At 50.9% G+C, this 19,557-nt stretch overlaps 1 protein-coding gene across 4 annotated transcripts in view; it reads right to left on the reverse strand.

Annotated features, from left to right (window-relative positions):
- The window catches only part of SEMA6B (semaphorin 6B), a 48,984-nt gene extending 32,599 nt beyond the window's left edge, over positions 1-16,385 (reverse strand). For 2 of the 4 annotated variants that reach the window (XM_056822448.1, XM_056822447.1), the window contains exon 1: positions 14,702-14,948. The gene's annotated coding sequence lies outside the window, so the exon portion shown is untranslated. Of the gene's footprint in view, positions 1-14,701; positions 14,949-15,726 lie in introns of those variants that run through there. The other 2 variants (XM_056822446.1, XM_056822445.1) reach the window with 2 other exon arrangements.
- Positions 16,386-19,557: the final 3,172 nt, after the last annotated feature.

The raw sequence follows: 19,557 nt of genomic DNA on the forward strand, positions 1-19,557 counted from the left end.
TATACCGAGTAGAGGCTATGGAAAACTTTTAGGAAGACAAAGGGTTTGGGAGCCCCTGATCCAATCTAATAACTACTTGTCCCAAAAGTGGGGTTAGTAACAGCCGCACAACGACCCAGAGAATTGTTAAGTCCTCCCAGGGTTTGGGGTGCTATGGGAACATTGGGAGCCCTGGTGGCATGGGATTCGGGGATTCCTCAGGACACCCCAAACTCCAGAAGTGTCCCAAGTCAAAAAATATGTAGGAAATTCCTTTTCTTCCTTGCATTCCATTTTTAAAAAAACCCTTACCCTCTGTCTTAGAATCGAGGTTCTGAGGTAGAACAGTAAGGGCTAGGCAATGGGGTTAAGTGACTTGCTCAGGGTCACACAGTCTGAGGGCAGATTTGAACCCTCCACTCCACTGAGCCACCCAGCTGCCTCCTATCTTCCTTGCATTCTTGTAGTGCTGAGGAAAAGGTGACCCTGAGCATCAGAGAGGAAAGACCCCTGAGAGAAATGTTCTCCTTGGATTCTCTCCTAGATTTCAGATGAACACAGATAAACATCTCCCAGTTCTACTCCGATAAGCATCAGGTTGTATCTAAGATGTCTAAGCATCCCCTGAACTGTTCCTGTCAGCCCTGGCGTCTTCAGGACCCAAGGCATCCCTCCATCCCTGGTCAGGTGGCAAACATCTCCCCACTTCTGCAGTAACATTGGCCCATTTCCTCATCTCTGATCATAACCCCTGTTGTCTAAAGGGCATGAGAAGCCCAGAACTGGTCTCCTCCAGGAGGCATCCTCACATCCAGTCGAATAAATCTCTCTGATTTTTAAAGCTAATTACTGGAGTCTGTCCTTCCTGATGAGGGTACCCCTCCCGCCCCAGGCTTCCGCTTCCAAGCTCTCCAAGCACCGGGAGGAGGTCTGCGTCTCACTATTTCCCAGCTGCCTACTTGGGGCAGATCGCTGCCCGCCCTGCTTTTCCATTCATCAAAAGCAGATAGCAGGGGCAGCTAGGGGGCCAGGTCTGCAGGTGGGAGGTCCTGGGTTCCAGGGTGCTTAGTGGCGGGGCTCTGGGGGAGTCACTTAAGCCTCCTGCCTAGCCCCTGCAGCTCTTCTGCCTCCAATCAGACCCGTCACGTCACGGAGATTCTAAGACAGAAGGCGAGCTAGGGGTTTAAAAAAAGCAGGCCACCGGCTTCACTGCGGGGTTGGCGGAGTACTTTGCTCCCCTTTAGGGGCTCTAAACGTGGGAGGCATTCTCTAAGTTATGGGCCTCAGCTTCCACCTCTGGAGAGTGGGTCTAATCATTGTCGCACTACCTACAGGCTCCCGCGGCTTCCAGGCACTATTCAGAGCTTCAACCCTAGAGAAATGGGAGCTCTCGGGGTGCTTCTGGCTCTGGGGCGGAGGAGGTTGGGGCCTTTGCATCTCTTGGTGACTAAATGAATGAGTGCCCAAACGAATGGAGGAAGCGGCTTGGGGCATCCTGAGCCCTCTTGCTCCCGGGAGGCAGCCGGCCTCATTTCCTTGCTCCTTCCCATCCAGCGTTCTGTGCTCCACTCCATTTCTTTCTTCTTCCCTCCTCGGAATGCCTCTGGCCTTGGGGTGGAGCTGTGGGGGACTCCAGGCCCCCCAGCCCTCCCACTTTCAGGCCATTCATTGGGTTGTGAGGGCAGGATTAGGGAATAGAGGAGCGGTGGACTAGGACTGATTAGCTCCCTGCCTATCGGCAGCCTCCTTACACCTTGGCCGGGATAAAGTATTCCCCAAGTCAGCAAAGCTAGTAAAACATCCCCCCAAGTAGAGGAACGGAACGGGGGTGGGGAGGAGGAGCCTGGGGGACAGCCAGGCGGGGCGGAGGGTTATCCGCGGGAGCAGGACCTCCCGAGCCTCGTTTGAGGTTACCTTGGTCGAGTCACTATCTGCTGGTTTCATCCTCTGTAAAAGAAGGGGGCTCCGAGTAGTTTCGGAGCTAGAGGGGGCCCAACCGCTTCCTGCCTAGATTCTGCGGGCCTTGGGCTTCCTCAGCTCTAACAAGAGAAGGTTCGGGGCTAGATAACCTCCGAGGGTTCCTTGCAGCGTTAAATCTGCAATACGCCTTCCAGCTCTGCCAGTATTCGAAGCCAGCCTGAGTGGGGGGGAGGGGGTAACACAATGGGAAACTCAGCGTGCGTCATCGGGAAGGGGAGCATTAAGGGGCCTGGCTGAGTGCTGGGAACGGAAGGCAATCCAGTCCAAGGCAAAGAACAAAACAAAGGCAGAGAAAGAGTCCCGGGGGGAAAGCTCCGGGGTCAGAGCGGACCACAAGACCCCAGTGAGTCAGTGGCCTGGAATGTCCTAAGGAGGAGCTGAGAGAAAAGAGGGGAGGAAAGAGCAGGACAAAAAGGGTCGAGGAAGCACCGTTAAAGGAGTCAAGGTAAACTATTTCGGTCCCTGAGTAGCTTCTCCATTGTCTACTCTGTAGTAAAAAGATTCCTGGATTTAGAGCCCAAACACCGGCACTAAAGTCTAGTTCCGCCCTAGCGAGCTGGGACACTTTTAGAGAATCAAAGCAGTGTAGCGCTGGGGGGGACCTCAGTGGCCACCCAATTCCAGATTTAGATCCAGAAGGGCCCTTACAGGTCTAACACTCTCATTTTACAGGGGAGGAAACTGAGGCCTCCCAAATGAGGGACTCTAAGGTCATGAAAGTGGTAAGTGCCAAGAACTGGGACTCAGATTCTTGTCTCCTCACTTTAAGTTTATTTTTAAAAATTTAAATCCTTATCTTCTGCCTTAGAATTAATACTGTGTATTGGTTCCAAGGCAGAAAAAGCAGTAAGAACTAGGTGATGGGGGTTAAGTGACTTGCCCAGGGTCACACAGCTAGGAAATGTCCAAGGGCAGATTTGAAACCAGGTCTTCCCAACTCCTGTTGCTCTTCTCCACTGAGCCACCTACCTATCCCTAAACCCATGACTTTTTCTCACTCCTCATCTTTCTTTTTTATGTTCCATCATAGAATCAATACTGTGTATTGGTTCCAAGGCAGAAGAGTGGTAAGGGCTGGATGATAGGGGTTAAGTGACTTGCCCAGAGTCACACAGCTAGGAAGTGTCTGAGGCCAGTTTTGAACCCAGGACCTCCCATTTTCAATCCACTGAACCTCCAAGCTTCAAATATAGATGGTTTCTTTCTTTTTTTTAACCATTGCCTTTTGCCTTAGAATATATACTGTATTTGGGTTCTAGTAAAGGCTAGGCAATGGGAGTTAAGTGACTTGCCCAAGATCACACAGCTGGGAAGTGTCTGAAGCCAGATTGGAACCCAGGACCTCCCCCATCTCCAGGCTTGGCTCTCTATCCAGTAAGCCACCCAGCAGCCCCTGTTCTTCTGACTTTAAAGCACTCTTCTTTCCATCTTACCACAGTCTGTAAAATGCTAAAATTAGACTAGATGTCCTCTAAGGACCCTGACACAATGGCTAGTATTTATATAGCTCTTGGACGTTTGTAAAGCAATTTAGCTTCTGTCTCATGTAATCCTCACAACCCTGCTATAAAATAAAGTAGGTGCTAAAAACATCTTCCCGTTTTACAACTGAGAAAACTGAGGTGGACACACGGGTTAGATGACTTGCTCAGGGTCACACAGCTAGCAAGCACCTAAAGCTGGAACTGAATTAAGTCTTTGTGATTCTAAGTCTAGTCTGTGTTCTCTATCGGATATCTCCCATCACTTGTTTCTGTTCTCAGGTCCCCCTTCTCACCCTCCTCCCATCCGACCTCCTGTGAGTTTGAAATGTCCACACACTGGGGAGAGAGCTAGGTGGGTCTCCTCAAAGTCCCGGGTCCTGCCCACACGGAAACCATCCCTTGGCCAATAGGTACTCCAGTCACAAAGAGCAAAGGCATCTGGGTGATTCGGTGGGATTCCAAGGAGGAAACTCCAGACACTGCGAGGATGCTTCCTTCTTGCACAAGTGCATTATGGAAGCTCCACAGCTGTGTTCAGTTTTCCCAGGGGGCCGGTACGTTCCTCTGGGCTACTTCCAGGCTGGCCCTTCCTGCTTAAACCATTTCAGGTGAGGGATGCTTTCCAGAGAAAGGAAGATCAATGGTCCTCCTCGTGCACCCACCAGGGTCTCAAACCCTAAGAGTGCAGACATGCCTCCCCTTGTCCACTCTGGGTCCAACCCCCCTCCTCCCCCCCTCCCAGCTTCTTTTTGCCTTCAGCTGGGATGGAGGACTCGATCTCTATGGAGAACAACCTGTTTTTGCCTCCTATCAGCCTTCCTGGTAAATCAGGAGAAAACCTCTGTCTAGCCGTGGATCCAAGGAGCCATTTCTGTGCTAATATTTAAGGCTTTCTTCACAACCCTGGAGGGCAGGGACTGCTATCCTCACCTTAAAAGGCGACAACTAGGGGGCCAGAGAGGAGTGACTTGCCCAAGATCACCTGGCTAATTAGTGGCAGAGGCAAACCTGAACCGTGATCACGTACCACCAAATCCAGCACCCATTCCTCTAAGCCACTGTCTCTGTCACTTACCTATTCTGTGATTCAACATTTTTCTCCCTTCTCTCAAAAAACAAAACAAAACAAAACAAAAATCCAATTATCAACAATCCAGAAATCCTACCCTGAATACTGTAAGGACAGTGTTCCCAGCAAGAGAGCGGGGGAGGCTGAAGCAGTTTGAGGAAGGGGAAGTGGCTCCCTGACACTCATTCCTGCTTGTTCTTTGTTACCTGTTCCCCCCTCCCCCCATCTCATCCCAAGATCAGACCTGGGATTCACTAAATGAGCTAAAGTCATTGATCTTTGCTAAGTGAGGACCCTCTATGAAAAAGCCCTCGGGAACGTTAATGTTATTATTAGCTGTCAGCTCTCCAGTGTTTGAAAGTACATTATAAGGACAACTAGGTAGCACAGTGGATAGAGCTCCAGGCCTAGAGTTGGGAGGGCCTAGGTTCAAATCTGACCTCAGATACTCTGTAGGTTGGGACCCTGGGCAAGTCACTTAGCCCTATTTGCCTAGCCCATGTCACTCTGATACTAAGACAGAAGGTAAGGGTTGGAAAGGAAAGGAAAGGAAAGGAAAGGAAAGGAAAGGAAAGGAAAGGAAAGGAAAGGAAAGGAAAGGAAAGGAGGAAGGGAAAGAAAGGGGAAGGGAAGTGAAGGGGAAGGGAAGAGAAGTGAAAGAAAGGAAAGGACAGGAGGAAGAAGAAGGGGAAGGGAAAGGGAAAGGAAAAGAAAGGAGAGGAAGGGAAAGAGAGGGAAGGGAAGGGAAAGAAAGGAAAAGGAAGGGGAAGGAAAGGAAAGAAAGGAGGAAGAGGGAGGGTGGAGGGGTAGGGGAAGGGAAGGAAGTACGTTGTCTTCCTTACTTGCAAACTATGGGGTCAGGCAGAGAATACAGGATTATCTATACCCTTTTATATAGGTAGAAACTGTGGCTCCAAGACAGAGAGAGACATACATGGATCTTCTTCCTCTTGGGGCAGCTAGATGGCACAGTAGATAGAGTTTGAGGACTGGAATTAGGAAGATTAATCACTTTCCTGAGTTCAAATCTGGCCTCGGACACTTATTAGCTGTGTGACCCCAGGCAAGTCACTTAACCCCATCTGCCTTCGTTTCCTCATCTGTAAAATGAGTTAGAAAAAAGAAGGTAAACTACTCTGGTACCTTAGCCAAGAGAACCCCAAAAGGGGTCACAAAGAGTCAGATATGACTGAAAAAAATGAGTAGATAACAGCAGCTTCTTCCATGTCTCATATTCTCTCTTCCATCTCTGTACATTCCATATTGCTCACTTGTGAGATGCCAGGGGACATACTATATTGGGATTGATATTCTGGTTGATCCCTCACACGGCCCCCCAGCCTCCTCTCTGGGATGGCTTGGGAATTAATTGTGAATACAAGTTATTTCCTTATCTGCTCTCAAAAATACAGGTACAAGGTACAAGACAAAGACAGGTTTATACTGGGAAATCCAGAAATGTCCAAGACTACATCTCCCATCATGCTATGGGCTTTGGTTCAGAGAAAGGCACCCAGTGGGGAGAGAGCAGTGTGTGTGTGTGTGTGTGTGTGAGTGAGAGAGAGAGAGAGAGAGAGAGAGGGGGGGGGGGGGGAAGTGGGCAGCATCAGATCCTTGATCCCAGACTAGTCACCAGATGAAGGATTTTTAATAACCCAAGGCTCATGGCCCCCCAAATCACCTTAACACTTTCTAATTTACGGGCACTTTATCTGGACGTCCCTAGTGGAGGGATGATGAATGGGCTTGATAATCAGAGAGAATTATGTTCCTTAGGCGAGTGGCCCCAGCCCTAACATTGTTTGCTCCTTCCCTGGCCCAGACCAGCAGCTTTACAGAACAGGGGATCAGATTGTGGGGGGACCCCTTGCAGAGTCAGACCCAGTGAAGTGCTTCTTACGACACCAGAGTCTCCACGAGGGCAAGGACTATTTGACTTCCCAAAATTCACGGCGTTTCGGCATTGGAAGACGAGACCTCAGCAACCAACTTGTCTATCCCAGGAATCCTGTCTACAAATGGTCACCCAGCTTCCACATGGAAACCTCCAGTGATGAATTCACTCCTCCCACAGCAATCTGCTCCTCTTCAGATGGTTCTAACTGGCAGAAAATTGTTCTGGGTTCTTTTTGGTTTCTGTTCTACCTTTCTGACACGGAACAGAGACCCACTCTACAGAACATTTCCCTTTTTCTGAGGTCAGCCCACTGGGGGCCAAGTAGAACAAGGCTAATCCCTTTCCCCCACAAGGGACCTTCAGATGTTTGAAGGCAGCTCTCTCGGTTTCCCTAAGTCTCTTCTTCACACCCCCAGTTGCTGACATCCTGATTGAGCTTCTCCTGAGGTTTTCCTCCTCATCAGAATTCCTCCTAAAATATGGCACCCAGACTGAACATGGCAATCCAGATAGAAGCTGACCAGGAGAGCGGCAGTGAGACTGCTTATCAGTCTTCTTCTGGATACAATCCATTTCAGGGTCCAGAATAGCATTCTGTACATAGTAGGCACTTTATGTCATTTCCCAGAACCGTAGGCTTAGAGCTGGAGGACTTTTTTTTTTTAACCTCTTACCTTCTGGGTTGGAATTGACCTGAAGTAGTATTGGTTCTAAGGCAGAACTAGGTGCTAGGGGCTAGGTGCTTGGGGTGAAGTGATTTGCCCAGAGTCACATAGCTAGGAAATATTTGAATCCAGATTTGAACCCGGGTCCCCCTGACTCCAGGACTGGTTCTCTAACCACTGAACTACTTAGCTTCCCCTAGAAAGGACATTTAGAGACATTAGTCCAAGCCCCTCATTTTGCAGGGGTCCAGAGGAATTAAGTGATTGGTCAAGGTCAGAGAGAGCGGCAGCAGCAGGACCCCGGGTAGAATTTGAACCCTGATCTGCTGGCTCTAGAGCTACTTCTCTTTCCACTGGCCCATTCGGCTTCTCTAACAGGATCTGAATCAAACTGGCTTCCCTCCAATGGGCTCATCCTCAGGGCCTGGCAGCCTTGGAAAGAACCCAGTATTGGTCACCCATCTGGGGCCGCTTCACTGCAGTCTCACCAGAAGGCAGGGGATTAGATGGCATTTGTGCCTCCAGGACCTTTTCCATTCCAAAAACAGGCTTGTCAATTCCTGACTGGCCTGGATGATGGATCAATTGGGAAATGAGCAAAACGTCTCCTGAGCAGCTACTTTGGCCGAGCTACTGTGTGTGTTATAAAGCTTAGAATCACAGATGGGTCAGATCTCAGAGCCCCCCTATCCTCCAGGACAAGAAGAGCCTCTCACACCTCCCTGCCAGGCATCATCGGGCCTCTGCTTGGACCCTTCCTTCCACGGATGGGTAGTTTAGGTCTTCATGTGACAGCCCGCTCTAGAGGAGGATAGCTCAGATTGTTAGGATGTTTTTTCCTTCTGGGATAAAAACCTGCCTTCCTATAATTCCATGGGGTCACAGAATGGGAGAGCCCAGGTAGAAATCCCCTAGACAGTATTTCCAGCAACTGACGATGTAGCCTCTACTTAAAGATTCCCAGTCTTTTAAGACCAGTTGCAGATGAACAACTCACTACCTCCCAAGACAGCTGACTTTGCTTTGGGACAGCTCTAATGGCTCCAATGTTTCTCTCTCTATGGAGGTACAATGAGCTTCTCTAAAACTCCAGTCACTCTAAATTCTTCCTCTCTGAGCCCAAGAGGAGTCACTTTAGTCCATATTCCTCATCCCAGACCGTCAGATATCTGAAGGCAGCTGCCATGTGCCTTAGAAGCCTCCTTCAGTCCTTCAAGCAATCCTCATATGAAACAGCCTCCAGTCTTCTCAACCTATCCTGGTTGCCTTCCCTCTGGTTCCCCCACCAGTCTGTTAATGCCCTTCCTGTAGGGCGGCCAATATGGAAAGTAAGATGGCCAGTGTGGGAAGTAGGAGGAAATCAGATGGGATTTGTTTTGCCCAACGATGCTTATTTGTTTCAAGAATGTTGTTTTTCTTGTTTTGTTTCTCGGTGGGGGAGGGGAGAAAAATAAATGCTTGTTAATTAGGAAAAAAGTTAATTAAAAAATTTCTTCCTGAAATATAGCTCTCCGAGCTAAACATGATGCTATCAATGTGTTCCAGCCAATACGACAGGCAGAATATAACAAGCCTATTACCTCCCTTGATCCGGACACTGTGCATGTATTAATGCAACCTAGGATGCACTTAGCTTTGATGGGCTGCCTTGTTTTACTGGCGAATCATATCGAGCTTTCCAATCCACTAAAAGCCTCAGATCCTTCTCCCAAAATTACTGAGCACTCTGACCACACCTTCTCATCCTTGCACTTGGGGTTACAAAATAAAATGCCCACGAGTGGGCTGGTGCGTTCAGTCCAGTTACACTTCACGTCTTCTGTTCATCATCTCAGAGAGCCAAGATATTTTTGACTCTCTTTTTTCCCCACCCAATGTGTTTGCTGCGTATTCCTTTCGGCTTGCTGCTCTCCACAAGTCTCAGAAGCACGCCATGGATACCTTCCTTCAAATCATTGATAAAAATGCCAAGGATAGAGCCATCTGGGGCATTTCACTACAGACGTGTCTCCAAGTGGATTCTGAAACAGACTATCATCCTGCCAGTTCTGAATCCCTTCCACCATGCTATCATCTAAACGAGTGGTCTCCTAACTTTTATTTTTGGCTGTGTATGGCTCTCAGCAAAACATCCTGCCACACACGCATAGTTATTGCTAGAAATTACACATATACATACATGTGTGTATACATACGTAACATACATGTACACACAGACGTGCATCATGGGTAACTCACTGTCCTAACTAAAACAAAAAATGTGTCAGAGGGAAGCTTTTACTAGTCATTGCCTCAGAAAGTAGAGGCTACCTTTTGAGGGCCTCTTGCTGAAAGTCATCTTGGTGGGAGAGGAAGGCCAAGTAGGACATAGATGGCTGCTGTAGGTACTGGGTGGCAGGAAAGTTTTAACTGCCCTTGAGGGGCTGATGGATGGATGGAGAAGTAGGAGGAGGAGGAGGAAGAGGAAGAGTCTGGGGCTTTGGGCAGCCCAGCGAGGAGATAAGGAAGAAAGAAGAAATGTGGTTGTATTGAAGAGAAATCCCATGATGAGCTATTTCAGGGCATCTCTCTGCTCTCTGACTAGTTACTCACACATTTCCTGGGGTCATGCCATGGACTTCCATTTTGGAGACCACTGATTTACATTCGCTTTCTGGGACTTCCTTGGCATCACAGAATCTGAAAGCTAGCAGGGACTTGAGATGGCGTGTAGTCCCACTTCCTACATACACTTTTCTTAAACTAGGGTTCGTGAATTTATTTCTTAAAAATATTTAAATCTTAAATATTTTAATTTAATAACTTTTTAAATAATAGAGTTTTGATAGAATTGATTCCCTTGGTGATTCTATATATTTTACTTTAAGCAATGACAAACATTATTCTGAGAAAGAGTGAGTAGACTTCCCCAAATGGCCAAAAGGCTTCTTGAAGCAAAGGTTGACTGCTCTACAGCATCCTTGATGGAAAGTCAACCAGCCAGTCAACTTGAGGACCTCCAGTGCAAAAGAAACTTGGTCTCCTCAGTGCAAGCAATTCCAATTTGGGCGGCTTTTTTGTGTGTGTTTCCTCTACCGTCCCCCCATAAATAAAGTCAAAGCCTCCCCAATGCTCTTAGTTCTATCCTCTAGGGTTAAACAATACAATTCTTTCCCATGTGGCACATCCCTTCTAATTCTTGCAGGTAGCTATCTATCAGGTCCCTCCTAGAGTTTTTATTTCTCTAGGCTAAACATTTTCAGTTCCATCAAGGAATCTATGATCCAGTTCTGGAGACATGATAAAAAATGATATAATATAAGACTGTGTTTATGAAGTGGCAGGGGAGTAGTAAGGCTCCAAGGGGAGCCCAAGGAAGACAGAAATGGCCAGGGAAAATGGCAGGAAGCCAGGTGGACCTTGAAGAATGAGGTTCCTGGTTTGAGAGGAGGTGCAAGGATGTCCCAGGTGTGTGCAGAGCTATAGGTGGGGTTTTGAAGGATTTAATCTGGTATTGGACAAAGAACAACAGACAAATATGTGCTGAAACTTTGAATAATCAATGCAATGATCAGCAATGATTCCAGAGGATCATTTAACATGTTATCCACCTAATGCCACAAAGTCAATGGACTCAAAATTGAAATGGAGACACATTTTTGGGCATGGCCAATGGTGGAATTTGTTTTGCTTGACTGTGCATATAGTCATTGGGAGGGTTCTTTGCTTGTTTAATCAAGGCAGCTGCTGGCAACACAGTGGAGAGAGTGCTGGGTCTCGAATCAGGAAGACCTTGGTTCAAAACTGGCCTCAAGACCCTTTTGTGGAAACCTGCCTCAGTTTCCTCTGTGGCAAAATGGAAATAATAACAGCATTTATGCTGTAGAGGTGGAGCAAAGGAGATAATATTACAATATTGTAAAGCACTTAGCATAGTACCTGGCACATAGTAAGTACTAAATAAGTGCTTATTCCACTTCATTTCAATTAGGGAATGGGTGGGAGAAAAAAATAAATGCTTAAATACAACACACACCACCAATGTTGGTTAAGAAGACCCAGAATAGAGGAAACTGGGTGGCACCTTGGATACAAAACCAGGCCTAGAGTTGAGAGGACCTGGGCTCAAATCTGGCCTTAGATACCCTGGATAAGTCACCTAACTAAACCTATCTGCTTAGCCCTTGACACTCTACAGTCAAAGACAGCAGGTAAGGGTTAAAAAAAATAAAAGAGACCCAGAAGGACTATGACCAGAAGACCCTGGGGATGAGTCCTCTTCAGACCTCAAGCAAATCCCTTCCTACATCCAGGCCTCAGTTTTCTCTTCAGTAAAGTGGGGATGAAGCCACCTACCCTGTCAATGTCACAAGAGCTTAGCTAAGTCTCCAAGAAGATAAGCATGCAAAGTGCTTTGTAAATGCCAGAGAGTCATTACTACCAGTAGGGAAGAAAGAGTTTCTAAACGTTTTCTGTGTGTGTCAGGAGTACAGACAGCCTGGGGAAGACTCCCTTCTCAGAGTATTGCTTTTCAATGCAGAGAAGAAAAGAAATCAGGCAACAAGAAGGAAACCAATGATACCAAAATACATTTTTAAAAAATGTTAAAAAACAGGTTTCTAGACGCCAGATGATGAGCCCTCTGCTTAGGAAAAAGGAAATCAAAAGGGCAGGGAGGGGAGGGAAAGCTGGCTTTAGGGATCCAATGAATATCTTCTGTTATCACTATATATGCACTGAAAGGTATTTTTTCAGGGTGTTTGGGCTGAAAATGGCAGCATCTTCAATATTGTAAAGCACTTAGCATAGTACCTGGCAGATAGTAAGTACTAAATAAATGCTTATCCCATTTCTTCTCAGGAAAAAGGGTTCATTGTTTGTTTTTAAGAAGAACAGGGTTTAGGTCAAAAATAGGAAAGTCCTATTTTCCATAACAGGGAAGAAACTCATTAGGAGAAGAGGGGAATAGCAGGGGTGAGGGGATGAGGGAAGAAGAATAGTTAGGAAGAAAAATGTGTTAAACTTGGACAAAAGAGGCAGTTGCAGTGCAGTGGACTTGTAATCAGAACACCGTCCCTGCTGATTATCTGGTTTGTGTTAAGGTTGTGGTCACTTAGTGCCTCAGTTTCCCTCTTCTGTAAAATGGGAATAATAATCCTAGCACGGTTAGAATTTTTTTTAAAAAAAAGGCTTTTTGTAAATTTACAAATCCTGTCTAAATGTGAGGTATTATTATTATTCATGAGGGGCCAGAGCCCACCTCCAAGGCTAGTACGTGACTTGTGATGGGGTCATTTTTCTGTTCAAGGGGGAGTTCTCTCCCCCTCTCTTGCCCAGAGCAGTCCCATCTTTGGGATGACAACAACTGGGTCACTCTACCCTTCTCACTAAGCCCTTTGTTCCTATCTTTTCCAGGCTTTCTCGAGCAGCTTTCCCCATAGCCTCACTGACCTGTTTCCCCACCCCCCTCTTCTGGCCACTTCTGGGCCAGGACTATTAGCCCCATGGGAAAGGCCCAGAGAGGAAAGAAGTTTGCCCAAGGTCACACAGCTAGAGAGGGAGGCCGCCCCAGCACAAGAATCCAGATCTCCCGGTTACCAGTCAAGAGATTCCACCACCACTAGACTCTGCTGCCTCTGTTTCTGAGAGACATGTTTCTGGGCCAGACAGACAGAGACAGATGTCCAACGCCAAAGCTGCCCAAGGCCCGGGGAGAGAGGAGCTGACAGGGACCTTGAGCTCCAAGCCTGGCTGGCCCCACCCTTGCCTAGATCCTGGCTTATGGCCTTGGTGGGTGACCTTGGCCCCCTAGCATGTGCGGGCCCCCCCTCCCCCCCAATGGAAGAGAGGGGAGGGGAAGAGGGCTGCAGCCAGCCTGAGGCTCCCGGGGGACTGCTGTTGGTGCTGTCCTTGGCCCAAGCTCTGCTTTTCCTTAGCACCATGAATCGTGCCATTGGCTGCCTCATCCCTCCCTCCACAGCCGCACAGCTGCAGGACTTGGCTGAGGTGACCCACCTTAGGGGAGGGGGTGTGGGGATCCCTGTTTGCCCTGCCCTTCCCCCTAAGCTACCAGTGGCTAAATAGCAACACTAGAGAGGAGGGGAAATCCAGCCAAATGGGGTTCCCTCTTCCCAGCCTCTCCCCGGACCCCAAAGGGACCTCCACTGATTGGGAAACGAGGGGGCTTATGGTGGGAGGCTCCGAGGTCCCTTCCAACTCTGACATTCTGCCTTCTCTAGTCTTTTAAGGTCGAGTTTGGATATGGCGCTCGCTGGACGTTGGAAGGCTCCTTCTGGGTTCTGGGTTCCAAGGTCCCTCCCAGCCCTGACATCTGATAGGTCATGATATCATGCACAAACTTCCAAACAGATAGCCACTAGCCTCTGCTAGGACTCCTCCCCCTCCCAGCTACCTCCCTGAGTCTGGCTGGCAGCAGCAGCCCCCTACCCCTTACCCCACCCCCTTCACTCAAACCTACTCCTTTTCTCTAGAAGAATTAGGTAGGAAGTCGGGGTCAGACCCCCCCCCCCAGCAGAAGAAGGGAGGATAACGGCATTGCTTGTATCTCCTACTGCGCCCCCCTCCCCACAAGATAGCAGAATCCACATCTGCAGCACAAGAGCTAGACCAATTCTCCAGTTCACACAGGGAGGGATTAAGCACCTACTGGGTGCAGCGTCTCTCTCTCTCTCTCTCCAGAGAAATCTCCGATCTCCCCTCTGGGACAGAAGACCTCAATGATCGGCGGGAACCCCTGGCAACAGATCCCAGGCACACACACACACACACACACACACACACAGGTAGTGGCAGAGAATCAGGGAGAAAGTTAGGGAGCAGCTTCTGCTGCAAGATCCAGCCTGAAGCCCACATCCCCAATCTGCCTGTCTTCCACTCTCCCAGCCCAGGGATCTGACACAAAGCAGTCCAGCCATAATCACCGATCAACACATGTTTCCTGGTGTGCTTACTGTGGGCAAGGTGATGAGGAGGGGAGGGGGAACTCAAAGACGACACAGAGCCCCCCCCCCATCCCTCCACCTTCCCCTTCCCCTTCCTTGTCTCATTCAACCCAAGTCCTAGTAGCAGCTCCTAAAATCCAGACTCCAGCCCCAAGAATGGATCTCTTCAGCCTCAGTGGCAATTCTGAGAAAATCACTGGCTTCCTGGGGTGTGATCTTCGACCCTAAACAGAGGTAAATAAACTGCAGCCCGCCCCCGCTCCCACCCCCGCCCCAGGCCAGTCCCTCAACGTGAGGAAAGACGGGAAAGGGCTGGGAATGACCACCCCTTTTCTCCCAGTCCTGGTTGATCTCCAGGAAACCCGATCAAAGATCAGAGGCATAGGACCGTCCTGGAGAGAACGTCAGGAAACCAGGGTTCGAGTCCCAAGTCTACTAAGCAGCTCTGTGACCCAGGAAGAGTCCTCTCCCTTCAGTCTAGGGGATATCTATCTCGTTTTGTTTCTCCTGATTGAGTCACTCCCTCCCCCGAACCCTACCACAATCAGAGGGTTTCTAAAGTCCCTTTAGCGCTGGGCCCGTTGGAGCCTCTAAGACCCAAGGAGACCCCATCTCCCCAAGCTCCCTCCCAGGCTCACTAGCGTCCACCTGGGCCGTCTTCCCCCTTCCTCCCACCCGGGTCATACCGGGTCTGGGGGCTCCGAGGTACTGGGACCGGGGCACCGTAGGGTCGCGAGTCCCACCCAGAGAGGTGCTGGACCCCTCCGCAGCGCCACCTCTTGGGGGCCCAGAGCAGGTGGCTCTGCTACCCAAGCAAGAGAGGGTCGAGTCCAGTCCTGGGGGGTGTTGAGAGGCCAAGTGAGCACGGGCGGTGCTCAGCCCCCTCTAACTCCGAGGGGGCGGGCTCGAAGGACCGCCCACTGACCCCCCCCAGACAGGAGGCGGTGGCTCTCCCCGCTCCCTCCTTCCCACCCAATGTCCCGCTCCGCCCCCCACCCTGGGCCACCCCGAGTTCTCAGCAGGCGACAACTAAGTTGTCCCAACCCCTCCACCTCCCACGTGCAGCCGCCCCCCCAACCCCACGTGACAGAGCCCCCCGGGCTCCAGGGACCAATCAGAGCCTGGAGGTTGCAGCACCCTCGAGTCGGGGGTGGGGTGGGGGGGTGGAAATGCTCTATTCCCCCCCTAAAAAACACCCCCCACAACCAGTAGGAGATAGATTCTTCCTTTGTCCCTTTGTCTCTCAGCCTGGGGGCGCCAGCGGGGGCTACAAGTCAGGCCTGGACACCCTGAGCCCAGAGCCGAGGGAGTCAGAAGGAGGGGGGCAACTAGAATAAGGGAGGGAAGACAGTGGGGGGGCACAAGAAGGGTGGAGAGGGACTGTCTCTCCCCACCCAATTCGGTGCCAGCTTTGGCTGCGCCGTTTGGAGATCTGCGATCCCTCTATTGCACGACACCTGCCCCTGCGGTTCTGGGGGCTACCAGCCTCCTCTGAGTACCCGGAGACGCTATCCGTTACCCTCCCCCCCTTCACCCCAATCTCTTTTGCTGCTACCGCTCCAACCACAGGGAGTGGGGGGCGGGGGCTGGACGTCGGGGGCGGGGGCCTAGATCTGCAGAAGCCCGTCCCCCCCCAGCCCCTCCTCCGCTATAGCGCCTGGCGCTCCCGGCCCCCGCCCCGCGCTTCCCGGGTCCCGTGCGGGGCGCTTACCTCGGCTGCCCGCGGTCCCCGGAGAGCGGCTGCGCGCGGCTCCCCGCGCCGTGCCCTGCGCTGCGCTCGGCGCGCACCTGTCCCTGCCCGCGCTGTGGCGGCAGCTCAGCCGGGCATCCTGCGGGGGGGGGAAGGGGAGGGGGGGAGTAGGGGGGGAAGGAGAGGATACGGGGGTCGGCTCCCCCCCTCCCCCCCGCACAGTCGCCGCCGCCGCAGCTGTGCGCGTCCAGGCAGCGGCACCTTGTTCGGTGCGCGGGCCGGCCAGGCGAGCTCCGAGCGGCAGCTGCAGCAGGGCTGGGGGGCAGGGGCTGGGGCTGCGGGGAGGGGGGAGGCGCGGTCCTGTCCGGTTCTGTCCCCTCCCCTCCAGCCCCCTCAAGCCCCTTCAGGCCCTGGGCGCACCCTGAGGGCCCCGGCTCTGGCCGCTCCTGGGCTGAATGCGCGCACCTCCCGCATCTCTTGCACCCGCCGCGGCCGCGGCTGGGGCTCAGGCTCCCCCTCTCTTCCCCTTCTTTCCCCTCCCCAGCCCGGCCCCGGCCTCAGCCTCAGCCACAGCCTCAGCCTCTGCCTCAGCCTCAGCCTCAGTCCCTGGCGCCACGAAAAACCCGGCCCGGATCCCGTCCCCGGATCGGCCCACCCCATGGAAAGGGGGGGGCGCGCGGCGTGGGGGCCACCCCCCTTTTTCCCACGCACCGCAGCTTCCGGAGTGACGGTCCCCTCCAGGTCTCTAAGAGAATGAATCCGTCCACCCCCACCCCCATTTGGGCAGAAGACGGGGTAGGCGGAGGGTGTTGGTCCTCCTGGGACAGTGAACCCAGGAATCCTGGTATCCAGGCCCTGGGAGAGGAGACTGGAAGCCCCACTCAAACCAGAAGCCCCATCCGAAAAGAAATGCGCCTTTGGACAAGCGCTGGATGTAAATGGGTCAACCTGTGCACTCCCCCCAAGGGGAAGATGGGGAGAGGGAGGAGGGATCCAAAGACAGAGAAAGAGATGGCTGTCGGCTCCGATTCAGCCCTGAGAGACTGTAATTGGTGTTGGGGAAGATCAGACTTGTGAATTCAGCAGCCATCCTTAGCACCCCAGTCCTAGGCATAACAGTGAATGCGTGTATTCCATTCTATTCGTTATAAATAATATAACACATGGGTATATATACCATCCACCTCTGGTGGAGGGGCACAGATAGACACATGCATGTGTGTGCCAGGTTGCTTGCATGTATATTACATGTACAAGTGGGCATACATGTGTACTTGTGAGGGTATGCAGACTGCGTTTTGCACAGGCATCCGTGCACCGTAGATGTGTTTGTGTGTATGAATGGGTCCATCTACTTCTCTCTGCATATACACACATATGTGGCACTGCGTCTTCTCTGGGACCAATCTGGGCCCACTTTACAGGGCATTATTAAGAAGTATTTGATTTAGACTTAGTGCAATCTGGATCCTGGGGAGCAGAAGGACCCTCTCAGTTCCTCTCCTCCTGACTTTGTAAATCTTGGTAAGTCATTTAGGTCTTCCTGTTCCCTTATTCCCAACTCTAGTTGCCTTGAGAGGCCTTTGGTCCTGACTAGGTCATTAGTAGAGTCTCTTCCCTGGCAGTGATAGACAGACCCTCCTTCCCATTTTTGAAACCTAGTGATGACAGCCAGGGCCAGTGGGCTTATCCAGACCCCTTGTATGTGGATGGATTATTCTATAAGAAAGAGGCTCAAAGGGCTCTGCTCACAGAATTTAGGAGGCCATCTGCAGCTGCTCCCTCAGAGGCTTGGGGGCCTTTGATTGAAGGCAGAGGGGAGCAGTGGAAGAAGAGAATTACATATGTCCCTAGTAAGCCTAGAGTGGGAGGAGGGGCTGGGGGAGACAAGGAGAGGGGAGGTGAGGAAAGAGAAGAGAGGAGGGAGAGGAGAGAGAGAGAGAGACAGAGGGGGAGGGAGAGGAGAAAGAGGGGGAGAAGGAGAGAGAGGGAGAGGAGAGAGAAGAGAGGAAAGAGAGGGAGAGAAGGAGGGAGAGAGAAAGAGGGAGAGAGAGGGAGAGAGAGAGAGGGAGAGAGTGAGTGAGTGTGGGTGTGGTGGGGTATGTGGAGAGCCTTGGCTCTCAGCTTAGCCAGGAGAACCCTAGAATCTAGGACTTAGCACTGCAGAATCTTACTTAAAATGAAAGAATCCCAAACCCATCGATTTTTAGAATTACAGTCAGTCTTAGATTATCAGAATGTCAGAGGTGGTCATCCAGTCCCCTCTCCCACCCAGCACAGGAATCCTCTCCCTCCAGCATCTCTGAGTCAGCCTCTGCTTACTTGCACTGGGTGCCAGCTCTGTTTATTAGGAAAAACTAATAATGCCCAGGTAATGTTTGCTCAGAGCCTAACACATAGCCCAGACTGACAAAACTGGAGAAATTCAAGGGGAGATGGAGGACAATGTACCTTGCTCCCCTTTCTGTCTTCATTAACTTGGTCATCTCTTTTGCTTCACGTTTCTTTCTGTTTCCTGGGCAGTAGTCAAGCTCTGGAGACTTCAGGGCAATTCTCTGGGCTTAAAGCACTCAGGGCTCTCCTGTCTGCACCCCCAGGATCACAGCCCAAGTGCCAGGTAAAGGATTGCAAGGTTCCACTCTGTCCAGCAGGAGGAGCTCTGGCTTGTTTGGGGGACCCCCTTCTGAGGGTGCAGTGCTGTCATTGTGCTTGACTCTACAGAATGGGTTCCTTGATTTGGGAGGCAAGGATGGGGCACTTTGGTGCTCTTGTTCTATGGGGGCTGGAGACCTATGCCAGGGGGGCTCCTATGGATTAGAGAGGCCTCAGGCTCCCTGCACCTGATCAGTGTCCTCAACCCCTCTGCTGACAGACAGAAAGTCTGCCTTGGGGTGCTCACATTCTTTTGGTGACCAGGCCTTCCTGTCTGGCTCTCAAGGCAAATCAGCTTGAACCACAGCACCAGGTGTGTGGAGAGGCCTGCTCTGCCCTCTCCTCCCCTGTCCCACAAGTACCTTTTTCATTTCCCCTAGGCCCCATCCCCCCCAACATGAGGTTTGAAGCTGCCACAGAGCCAGTCCCATTGCTAACAGAAGATTTGCCCTGCTACGCATCCAAGTCTTTTCTGTCCTGAAGATTTCCAAGCCTTGAAAAGAGACCTGCTGTTGTCTTAGGTATCCCTATCTGCTTGGGAGTAAGAATCCTGGAACACAGAACTTTGCAGCTTGAAGAACTTTAGAACTCAGAATAGTCTACGTTAGAAGGGGCTTCAGAGATGAATAGGCCAATTCCCTTATTTTACACATGGGGAAACCGAGTCCTAGAGAATAAATATGACTTGGAATCACAAAGGGAGCCTGTGGCAGAGCCTGGACTAATTCAAGTTTCCTGACTCAATGCCCAGGGTTTATCTGCTACACCATGATTTTTCCTGGTCTTACCAATACTGGTTCGGACTCTCCTGCCTTGTGAAAGGTGAAAATTCCAAGGAGGCCATTTTTATGGACACGGCGGTTATTTGCAGAAGGTGAATGGGAGAGCAGAGCTAAGTACCCAGCCTGAAATGCTGGCCTGTCAGATTGGCCTGATGGTTTGGGCTTCTCCAAATGAAGGAGGGAAGGACTAATAGAAAATGACAAATAAGTAATATGAGGAATAGCGCGGACAAGAAAAAAGTGAAAGTACATTCTTCTCTCCTTAACCATCCCCATACAGCAACCATGCAGCCAACCAGGATTAATCCCCATCCAGCCATCCATCCAAGCACAGGCCATTGTCCTGGCACATACAGCCTTCTGGTCTACGCATCTAAGGAAGAGTTCAGCTCTGACTCCCATCTCCATCTCCTCCTGC

The sequence above is a fragment of the Monodelphis domestica genome, chromosome 3 (assembly GCF_027887165.1).
Source record: "Monodelphis domestica isolate mMonDom1 chromosome 3, mMonDom1.pri, whole genome shotgun sequence".
NCBI classification, from domain to species: domain Eukaryota; kingdom Metazoa; phylum Chordata; class Mammalia; order Didelphimorphia; family Didelphidae; genus Monodelphis; species Monodelphis domestica.